Source organism: Oncorhynchus keta, chromosome 19, assembly GCF_023373465.1.
Source record: "Oncorhynchus keta strain PuntledgeMale-10-30-2019 chromosome 19, Oket_V2, whole genome shotgun sequence".
In the NCBI taxonomy this organism is placed as follows: domain Eukaryota; kingdom Metazoa; phylum Chordata; class Actinopteri; order Salmoniformes; family Salmonidae; genus Oncorhynchus; species Oncorhynchus keta.
This window is the reverse complement of record NC_068439.1, coordinates 82,364,483-82,376,587: the sequence shown is the minus strand read 5'-3', so window position 1 is coordinate 82,376,587 and position 12,105 is coordinate 82,364,483.

Here is a 12,105-nt window from a genome sequence, read left to right as displayed (position 1 = left end):
TCATATATTTTTCTTTTTTTTGTGGTAAAAATTATGTGAATGACAAAACTGTTCACTTTTGATACCGGTTTTCATACCCATACCTTGTCCTCAGTGTAGAGCCCTCTGGGATACATACCTTGTCCTCCGTGTATCCGGTACACATACCTTGTCCTCCGTGTATCCGGTACACATACCTTGTCCTCAGTGTATCCGGTACACATACCTTGTCCTCAGTGTATCCGGTACACATACCTTGTCCTCCGTGTAGAGCCCTCTGGTATACATACCTTGTCCTCAGTGTAGAGCCCTCTGGTACACATACCTTGTCCTCAGTGTAGAGCCCTCTGGTATACATACCTTGTCCTCAGTGTAGAGCCCTCTGGTATACATACCTTGTCCTCAGTGTAGAGCCCTCTGGGATACATACCTTATCCTCAGTGTAGAGTCCTCTGGTACACATACCTTGTCCTCAGTGTAGAGCCCTCTGGTATACATACCTTGTCCTCAGTGTAGAGCCCTCCGGTACACATACCTTGTCCTCCGTGTAGAGCCCTCTGGTATACATACCTTGTCCTCAGTGTAGAGCCCTCTGGGATACATACCTTGTCCTCAGGGTAGAGCCCTCTGGGATACATACCTTGTCCTCAGTGTAGAGCCCTCTGGTATACATACCTTGTCCTCAGTGTAGAGCCCTCCGGTATACATACCTTGTCCTCAGTGTAGAGCCCTCTGGTATACATACCTTGTCCTCAGGGTAGAGCCCTCTGGTACACATACCTTGTCCTCAGGGTAGAGCCCTCTGGTACACATACCTTGTCCTCAGTGTAGAGCCCTCTGGTATACATACCTTGTCCTCAGTGTAGAGCCCTCTGGTATACATACCTTGTCCTCAGTGTAGAGCCCTCTGGTATACATACCTTGTCCTCAGTGTAGAGCCCTCTGGTATACATACCTTGTCCTCAGTGTAGAGCCCTCTGGTATACATACCTTGTCCTCAGTGTAGAGCCCTCTGGGATACATACCTTGTCCTCAGTGTAGAGCCCTCTGGTATACATACCTTGTCCTCAGTGTAGAGCCCTCTGGTATACATACCTTGTCCTCAGTGTAGAGCCCTCTGGTACACATACCTTGTCCTCAGTGTAGAGCCCTCTGGTACACATCCATTGTCCTCAGTGTAGAGCCCTCTGGTATACATACCTTGTCCTCAGTGTAGTGCCCTCTGGTACACATACCTTGTCCTCAGTGTAGAGCCCTCCGGTATACATACCTTGTCCTCAGTGTAGTGCCCTCCGGTACACATACCTTGTCCTCAGTGTAGAGCCCTCCGGTATACATACCTTGTCCTCAGTGTAGAGCCCTCCGGTATACATACCTTGTCCTCAGTGTAGAGCCCTCCGGTACACATACCTTGTCTTCAGTGTAGAGCCCTCCGGTAACATACCTTGTCATCAGTGTAGAGCCCTCCGGTAACATACCTTGTCCTCCGTGTAGTAGAGTCCTCTGGTACACATACCTTGTCCTCAGTGTAGAGCCCTCTGGGATACATACCTTGTCCTCCGTGTAGTAGAGTCCTCTGGTACACATACCTTGTCCTCAGGGTAAAGTCCTCCGGTACACATACCTTGTCCTCAGTGTAGAGCCCTCTGGTATACATACCTTGTCCTCAGTGTAGAGCCCTCCGGTACACATACCTTGTCCTTAGGTATATTCAGTAAAACATACCTTGTCATCAGTGTAGAGCCCTGGTAACATATCCCCATCCCTTGTCCTCAGTGTAGTGCCCTCCGGGATACATACCTTGTCCTCAGTGTAGACTGGTATACACATACCTTGTCAGTGTCAGTGTAGATACCTTGCCCTCAGGTATACATACCTTGTCCTCAGGTAAAGTACCTTGTCTGGTAGAGCCCTCCAGTACATACCTTGTCCTCAGTGTAGAGCCCTCTGGGATACATACCTTGTCCTCCGTGTAGTAGAGTCCTCTGGTACACATACCTTGTCCTCAGGGTAAAGTCCTCCGGTACACATACCTTGTCCTCAGTGTAGAGCCCTCCGGTATACATACCTTGTCCTCAGTGTAGAGCCCTCCGGTACACATACCTTGTCATCAGTGTAGAGCCCTCTGGTATACATACCTTGTCCTCAGGGTAAAGTCCTCTGGTATACATACCTTGTCCTCAGGGTAAAGTCCTCCGGTATACATACCTTGTCCTCAGTGTAGAGCCTACCCTGCCGCCCCTCCACTCTAACCACTAGGCTGCCTGCCGCCCCTCCACTCTAACCACTAGGCTACCCTGCCGCCCCTACACTCTAACCACTAGGCTACCCTGCCGCCTCTACACTCTAACCACTAGGCTACCCTGCAGCCCCTACACTCTAACCACTAGGCTACCCTGTAGCCCCTACACTCTAACCACTAGGCTACCCTGCCGCCTCTACACTCTAACCACTAGGCTACCCTGTAGCCCCTACACTCTAACCACTAGGCTACCCTGCCGCCCCTACACTCTAACCACTAGGCTACCCTGCCGCCCCTACACTCTAACCACTAGGCTACCCTGTAGCCCCTACACTCTAACCACTAGGCTACCCTGCCGCCTCTACACTCTAAACACTAGGCTACCCTGTAGCCCCTACACTCTAACCACTAGGCTACCCTGTAGCCCCTACACTCTAACCACTAGGCTACCCTGCCGCCTCTACACTCTAACCACTAGGCTACCCTGTAGCCTCTACACTCTAACCACTAGGCTACCTGCCACCCCACAAATATGCTAATTTCCTTTGCATTTTTTCCAGTTTCTGTTATAGAAAAAAAAAAAAAGTATCCTATAACACAACCATTTACATATGAAAAGAGAGATGATATCATCATAAAGCAATAGCAATTAAGATCATAAAGGGTTAAACCTTACCTTAAATTGAGAATTCAGTTAAAGTGCCTGCACCTGCTGCTGTTGTCTCAAATTCAGTTGGGCAGTTAGGTTTCCTGCAAGAACCCCCCCAAAGAACTAAAGAGGTTCCTCGACGAACTACACCTCCTATGGTGTTATTGGAAGAACCTCTGGTAGGCATTTTTTTCCCAGTAGCAACAACCATAAGGTTCTTCAAGGAATTTTAAGATGCTTAGAAGAACCGTTATTGATCCCCCCCCCTCGTTTTTGGAGCTAGCTACATGCCAATGATTTGTTTAGCATAGAAACGTTGAATGAATAGAACGATTATAATTAACGACTGGGTCAAACTATTTAAGTGATAATGCCCGAGAAGCCGATGTTTGGAGGATATATTTGCACGGCTGTTGTTAGGCCCGATGGCCGGCAAAATCATGCCACAATATATCAAATCATGCCACAATATATCAAATCATGCCACAATATATCCTCCAAACACCGGCTTTGAGGGCATTATCACTTTTATACAACGGGTTACCAACACATTCAAATAATGATTGACACATTTGAATTAAAAACGCTATTTTGATTAATTTATTCATACTAATTCATCCTTCCACAAGATAAAGTCCCGGCAAAAATCTAGGGTTGCGGCCCAAACCCGCTGGTCGTTCACTCTTTTTGTTCTGTATCTGGCTGACAACGTTCTTGTCCCTTGCTTACTAGCTAGCCAACTACGAATAATTTACAGTCATGTCAAAAAGTGCAGCCAGAATAACAGCAAAGTAGCCTGCCTGCCTAATCCCGAAATGTTGATTACTATGGGATAGCTGGAGATCGAATTTGAATATTGAAACAATGTTGTAAATGTCAGAGAGACAGACTGCAAGGTTTATACAAATATGTACTGTTGAAAACTAAATGTTAGTCTAAAAGACATGTGAGATAATGTCTAGATGCTTTTTATAGTGGAGATCAAGGTTATAACTTGCTTGGGTTGATGAGACAGTGGATTGTGCAGTCAGATGGAACGGAGTAAATACGCATTTTTAACTTCATAGATTTAGCCGGTGGTTATTTGTGTAATAGAAAGGGCTAGAATGCGGGTTTAACCAATCAGCATTCAGGATTAGACCCACCCCTTGTATAACATGAAATAACTAAAACCAGACCGTTTGGGTAGCAACTTCAGAATACAAAAATAATAATTTACTCGTGAAAATAATAAACACATTTTTTAAATCAATATGATGACAACCTCGAACAAGGGAATAATCGTGACAACTCCATCCAAGGGATGCATCCCAGCCCTTCCCTTCGCCTCGGGCCTCAGAACAGCCCTTGTCGGGAGTTGTCAACCTATAATTCCCGGGTTCTCAGGTATTATTGCTTAAATATATCCTTGACATATCTTTTTGTTTACTATTTTAATGGAATACGTTACATTCGTATGTATAGGCTATTGTTTAGGTCTTGAATAATGATATTTGAACCAAAAATAGACCATGATAGGCATTTGAAAGGCCTACAGCAATGTCAAATGCTCTTTCCATAAATTGTTCTAGTCTTGAACTTTATAAATTAATGTCATCAAGGACAGACTTTTTAACGAGGGCTTTTTAATGATGGCGAAACAACAAGATCACGTTAAGTATGTAGTATCGTTAATCTCGTGCCAATATTCTCACCGTCAAGGCAAAAGCAGAAATGCACACAGCACAACGCGTGCCGGGTTCGGCTAGAAGGGATACTGCTTTAGTCAACATTTTCTTTTGGCAGCCGGTTAGGATAATTAACATAGCAAATTAGGAGAATTAGGTTAGATTTAGGGGAGCTAAAACGCAAAAACAAATCAACTTTCGACGTTAATTTGACAAAAAAAAAACTCTATCTCCCATCTAGGCATGATGACAAGTGTACCAGTTGCAGTATTTTTTTACGTCACGACGTGTTTGCACTGGACGCGATTGCGTTGAACTTCCATGTCCATATTTGGAGAGTTCAGATGTTTTGTTTCCATGGAGACACGATGGAGAGGTGTTGGGTTTCGAGCTGGAAGATTTTCCCGGGAAAAAAAAAGACAAGACAAGGCAGTGCAGAGGCGGAGCGAGTGGAAACCGAGAGAACCGTTGTTGTCGAGAAACAAACAGTCCTTCGCTCCAGGAATTCCATCGTAATAGTGTGCTCTTTCAAATGAATATTACATTGCCAGTTGTCATGCTGTGCACGTTTATTATCGGCTTATCATCTTGTCTATGCAAACAGCCTGCTGCTCGCTCCTACCCATGCCCATTCTAGTCTTGATGCTAGAATATAATTCAGCCTATTCAGTTCTAAAATTGCCTCAGAATTGCCACTTGGCTTGCCATGTAGCCTACAGACAGCATAAGAAAGATAACAGGATTTTTTTTCCATAAATAAAAGGAGTGCATATTTCGGCCTAATATATTGTATTCATGTGTACATAGAGCAACATGGTATTTGCGCCAGAAGACTGTCATGCTGTGCACGAAATCTTGCTGACCTGAGAAATTATTCAATAGAGTGACAAGACTTCCATCTTTAATCTTCATGTTGCTGAAGCCCTTTCCAGTTGCAAACATCTCCCTGTAGGATTGGAGATTTATTTCCTCTGCTAAAAAATGATGTGTATGAGGTAGGCTATATGCCATTCAATTGTGTGTGTGTGTAAGTGAAGGGTACTTGTGTGAGCGTGGGCATTTTCTCATTCAGTTAGCCTCATACGTGAGCAGTAGAGGGAGCTGTAAAAGAGGAGATTCTCTCTTGACATTCACATTCTGTGCATGTTCCTAGGCCTATCTAATCAGGAGGCCTTACGTAAAACCTGGACCAAAATGAAAACCTAACCGGCAAATTACACTGACTGTACAAAACAATAAGAACACCTGCTCTTTCCGTGACAGACCAGGTGAATCCAGGTGAAAGCTACGATCCCTTGTTGATGTCACTTGTTACATCGACTTCATTCAGTGTAGATGACAGGGATAAATAAGGCTTTTTAAGCCTGGACACAATACAGCCCCATAGTGGAGGTGTCATAATACCCATAAAACCTAGTGGTCAAACAAGGAAATGGTTACAATCGTTTTTTTCCCCCACAATTCATTTTTCCCACAGGGTTTTTTTTTTTAGAAACTCTTAAAATAAGGACTGTGTTTCGTGTAGACAAACATATTGATAAAAGTCACCTTGTCCTAGAGAGATTTACACAGTTATCAATATGTCACGCCAGGGTGAGCCTAGAGGAAACACAGCCCTTATTTTAAGTGTAGTTGTTCCTAGATGTTTCCACTTCACAATAACAGCACTTACAGTTGACCAGGGCAGAAATTTAACAAACTGACTTGTTGGGAAGGTGGCATCCTATGACGGTGTCACGTTGAAAGTCACTGAGGTCTTCAGTAAGGTCATTCTACTGCCAATGTTTGTCTATGGAGATTGCATGGCTGTGTGCTCGATTTTATACACCCGTCATAAGAGGGTGTGGCTGAAATAGAATTCACTAATTTGAAGGTGTGTCCACATGCTTTATATGTATATAGTGTACCTCTTAAATGGAACTAACTGCAATTGAAAATGTTATCTATTTAATCTCCAAAAAGTAATAATGCTGCAAACTTCAACAAAGGTAACAATTTCACCTTTCAGGCAAAAAAAAAGTGTTATAAATTGCTGAGGTGTAGTCACTTACTGTACACAGCACAAATATGATAAAACATGATAGGATGCTATATTATCCTTCCATACGATACAGTATTCTGTATTATCCTTCCATACAATACAATACAGTATTCTATATTATCCTTCCATTCAATACAGTATTCTATATTATCCTTCCATACAATACAGTATTCTATATTATCCTTCCATACAATACAGTATTCTATATTATCCTTCCATACAATACAGTATTCTATATTATCCTTCCATTCAATACAGTATTCTGTATTATCCTTCCATACAATACAATACAGTATTCTATATTATCCTTCCATTCAATACAGTATTCTGTATTATCCTTCCATACAATACAATACAGTATTCTATATTATCCTTCCATACGATGCAGTATTCTGTATTATCCTTCCATACGATGCAGTATTCTATATTATCCTTCCATTCAATACACTATTCTATATTATCCTTCCATACAATACAATACAGTATTCTATATTATCCTTCCATTCAATACAGTATTCTATATTATCCTTCCATTCAATACAGTATTCTATATTATCCTTCCATACAATACAGTATTCTATATTATCCTTCCATTCAATACATTATTCTATATTATCCTTCCATACAATACAGTATTCTATATTATCGTTCCATACAATACAATACAGTATTCTATATTATCCTTCCATTCAATACAGTATTCTATATTATCATTCCATTCAATACAGTATTCTATATTATCCTTCCATACAATACAGTATTCTATATTATCCTTCCATACAATACAGTATTCTATATTATCCTTCCATTCAATACACTATTCTATATTATCCTTCCATACAATACAATACAGTATTCTATATTATCCTTCCATTCAATACAGTATTCTATATTATCCTTCCATTCAATACAGTATTCTGTATTATCCTTCCATTCAATACAGTATTCTATATTATCCTTCCATACAATACAGTATTCTATATTATCCTTCCATACAATACAGTATTCTATATTATCCTTCCACACAATACAGTATTCTATATTATCCTTCCATACAATACAGTATTCTATATTATCCTTCCATACAATACAATACAGTATTCTATATTATCCTTCCATACAATACAGTATTCTATATTATCCTTCCACACAATACAGTATTCTATATTATCCTTCCATACAATACAATACAGTATTCTATATTATGTTTCCTTCCATTCAATACAGTATTCTATATTATCCTTCCATACAATACAGTATTCTATATTATCCTTCCATTCAATACAGTATTCTATATTATCCTTCCACACAATACAGTATTCTATATTATCCTTCCATACAATACAGTATTCTATATTATCCTTCCATACGATGCAGTATTCTGTATTATCCTTCCATTCAATACAGTATTCTATATTATCCTTCCATTCAATACAGTATTCTATATTATCCTTCCACACAATACAGTATTCTATATTATCCTTCCATACAATACAGTATTCTATATTATCCTTCCATACAATACAGTATTCTATATTATCCTTCCATACAATACAATACAGTATTCTATATTATGTTTCCTTCCATTCAATACAGTATTCTATATTATCCTTCCATACAATACAGTATTCTATATTATCCTTCCATACAATACAGTATTCTATATTATCCTTCCATACAATACAATACAGTATTCTATATTATCCTTCCATTCAATACAGTATTCTGTATTATCCTTCCATTCAATACAATATTCTATATTATCCTTCCATACGATGCAGTATTCTATATTATCCTTCCATACGATACAGTATTCTGTATTATCCTTCCATACGATGCAGTATTCTATATTATCCTTCCATTCAATACACTATTCTATATTATCCTTCCATACGATACAGTATTCTATATTATCCTTCCATTCAATACAGTATTCTATATTATCCTTCCACACAATACAGTATTCTATATTATCCTTCCATACAATACAGTATTCTATATTATCCTTCCATACAATACAGTATTCTATATTATCCTTCCATACAATACAGTATTCTATATTATCCTTCCATACAATACAATACAGTATTCTATATTATCCTTCCATTCAATACAGTATTCTATATTATCCTTCCATTCAATACAGTATTCTATATTATCCTTCCATTCAATACAGTATTCTGTATAGTGATGTATCCCTTTTGTTTCAATATGTTCCCTCATACAATAACCTGATGGGTATTTTTCGCATGTTGTCTTTTATGTTAAAAGGAGTCCACAAAACAAAACGTAGGCCTACATTTGTATACATTGATACCTATGCTTCATAAAGCATCTTTGAAACAGTTTTCTATGTACTATATATATATATATATATTACAAATATATCAAATACATTTCAGGGGCTATTTCCAGGTGGAAATGTTACATAATGTGTGTTACATAATGCACCTGGAATTCCATACAGGTCTCTCAGTAGTTTCAGACTCGTCTTACATACAGTCCTATCTCACTGGAAGAGTGTGTTCATTTTTCCTACGGGTACGATCTCCCCCTCCTATTCCTCATGATCAGTCTCCTATCCCCTCGCTGTGATATTCATAAGGATGTGCTATATTTACAGGGACAAGTTTGGAAGACATCGTCACCTGACGCCAATGACGCCACAGCTCTGAGAACATGGAGGGAGGGGGGACCTTGTGTTGTTGGTGGAATTAGTGTGTATATGGGATCAGATGGTCGTAAGCACAGAGTAATAGGCAGAGCAATAGACTAGAATATCTTCGTTGTCGTAATGTCACGCACCGGCCATAGAGAGGCTTTTATTCTCTATTGTGGTTAGACCAGGGCGTGACTAGGGTGGGAATTCTAGTTTCTTTATTTCTATGTTTTTCTATTTCTTTGTTGTTTGGCACGGGTGTGGTTCTCAATCAGAGGCAGCTGTCTATCGTTGTCTCTGATTGAGAATCATACTTAGGCAGCCTTTTTCCCACCTGTGTTTTGTGGGTAGTTATTTTCTGTTTAGTTTTAGTTACCTTACAGAACTGGCCGTTTCTTGCTTTGTTATTTTTTTCTTCTGGTGTTCAGATTTGTAATAAATATCATGAACACGTACCACGCTGCGCTTTGGTCCACTCTTTCTTCAGACGAGCGTTACACTTAACCCTTTTCTGTATCCCAGTTACACCTCAGAGGACATATTTATGCCCCCCCCCCCCATTAAATCAAAGCATCAGTTGACTGTTAGGAGACTTATAGGCCAGATTGGTGGATGGGAGAAACATGGCCATCTGTTTCTCCCAGTATCGTAGCCATGGTAACTATCTAACCTGTTGAATAGATTCTGATCAGGGACGTCACGCACTTAACATGTTTGGCTAAATTCAGATTTTTTTTTTCTCCATTTATTCTGATCACATCTATATTTCTGTCCTTTTAATGTGTGAAATTAAAGGAGGACGTGCTCTTGAATCCTTGATCGGTTTTCGACTTCTTAACTACTTTTGGACTCCTGTTATCCAAATACTTAGTGTCTCAGTTCCTTAATATTATATTAGATTTAAAACATTCGTCACCGTGTAACTTCTAAAAATGGTCAGATATGGAACTGCTGTTAATAATAGTGCCCGCCGGAGACTGAAATAACTGTGAAGACAGACAGATGTGCTGACGTGATTGACAAGACTGTCTGGGATTCTTCTAAAGGGAGGAAAAAGGAAGGAAGGATTATTCTGGAAGATATGATGTCCATCTGTCTGATGATATCGATAGACAGACAAGTGAGTCAGAGAAGAGAAGTGTCTGGACTGGAGTTTTGCGTTATAGGACATTCCCCTCAGGATTATATACAGATACATATTGTAGGCCATATTGAATCTTTTCCGTGGCTGTTTGCATTAATGCAGCTTGCCGGAGTAAGATATCTTATGCTGACTCATTTTGTTATTTGAGTCTGGGGTCAGGGGTCACATGCCTTGGGACATAAACTTGGAACTATTACATGTTTTAGTAAATACTGTATAATAAAGACTAGTAATAAAGAATATTTTATAAATGTATGTAAATTAAAAGCCAGTTCATGAATAAGGGTACATTTCCTGAAGTAAACTGCCATTTCACTTTCAATTTCTTATATTGATGTTACACTCCCACCCACACAGAATACACAGTTCCCTATATAGTGCACAAAATGTTTTAAAAAAGCAGATATAGCAACACCTCGCAGCACAACGCCTCTCCCCTATTTGACCTAGATAGTTTGTGTGTATGTATTGATAAACCCCAGGAAGAGAATCTGCTGTTATAGTTAATGAGGATCCTGATAAACCCCAGGAAGAGAATCTGCTGTTATAGTTAATGAGGATCCTGATAAACCCCAGTTAGAGAATCTGCTGTTATAGTTAATGAGGATCCTGATAAACCCCAGGAAGAGAATCTGCTGTTATAGTTAATGAGGATCCTGATAAACCCCAGGAGAGAATCTGCTGTTATAGTTAATGAGGATCCTGATAAACCCCAGGAAGAGAATCTGCTGTTATAGTTAATGAGGATCCTGATAAACCCCAGTTAGAGAATCTGCTGTTATAGTTAATGAGGATCCTGATAAACCCCAGTTAGAGAATCTGCTGTTATAGTTAATGAGGATCCTGATAAACCCCAGGAAGAGAATCTGCTGTTATAGTTAATGAGGATCCTGATAAACCCCAGGAAGAGAATTTTGGGGACTGTGAAAAGACCCCTGGTGGCATGTCTGGTGGGGTAAGTGTGTGTGTCAGAGCTGTGTGTGTGTCAGAGCTGTGTGTGTGTCATAGCTGTGTGTAAGTAGACTCGCAAACCATTTGGTCTGTCATTGTCTGCCACTAGACCTTGCCACCCCCCCCCTCCAAAAGGACCACAATGGACATATTAAAGTTTCTAATAAAAATAAGTGATGCAGTCAGCCTCTCCTCAACTCTTAACCAATAGAGACTGGGCATTGCATAGTATTTATATCAGCCCCTCTGATTATAATGAAGAGCAAGACGTGCCGCTCTGTTCTGTTCCAGCTGCAGCTTAACTAGGTCTTTCCCTTGCAGAACTGGACCACATGACTGGACAGTAATCAAGATGAGACAAAACCAGAGCCTGAGTTGGTCCAGAGTAGAGTGAGGGATGTAGGGTTCAGTTTGGGACGCAGGCTGGCCTATGATAACAAATGATAACAAATGATAACAAATGTAATCACGTACGCCAGCCTCGATCATAGCTTTCTGCACTAATCAAAGACCCAATGCTTCTAAAGTGGGCAAAGAAAAAAAGCAATATTTAAACACAGATTTTGTATTTATGTCGTATTTTATTTTTCAGCTCTGAATCCGTAATCGAATGAAAATGGTTACAGTAATGTTTCAGGTTTTGCAAGAGAGATGAGAGAGTCTCTCGACACGGGTTCATATTACTTTGATTTGTCTCTACTGAGATTAAACAAATGATTGATATTAACTGGTGGAATTCTATTATGCTCAGAGTGGTATATTTTCACAAGAAA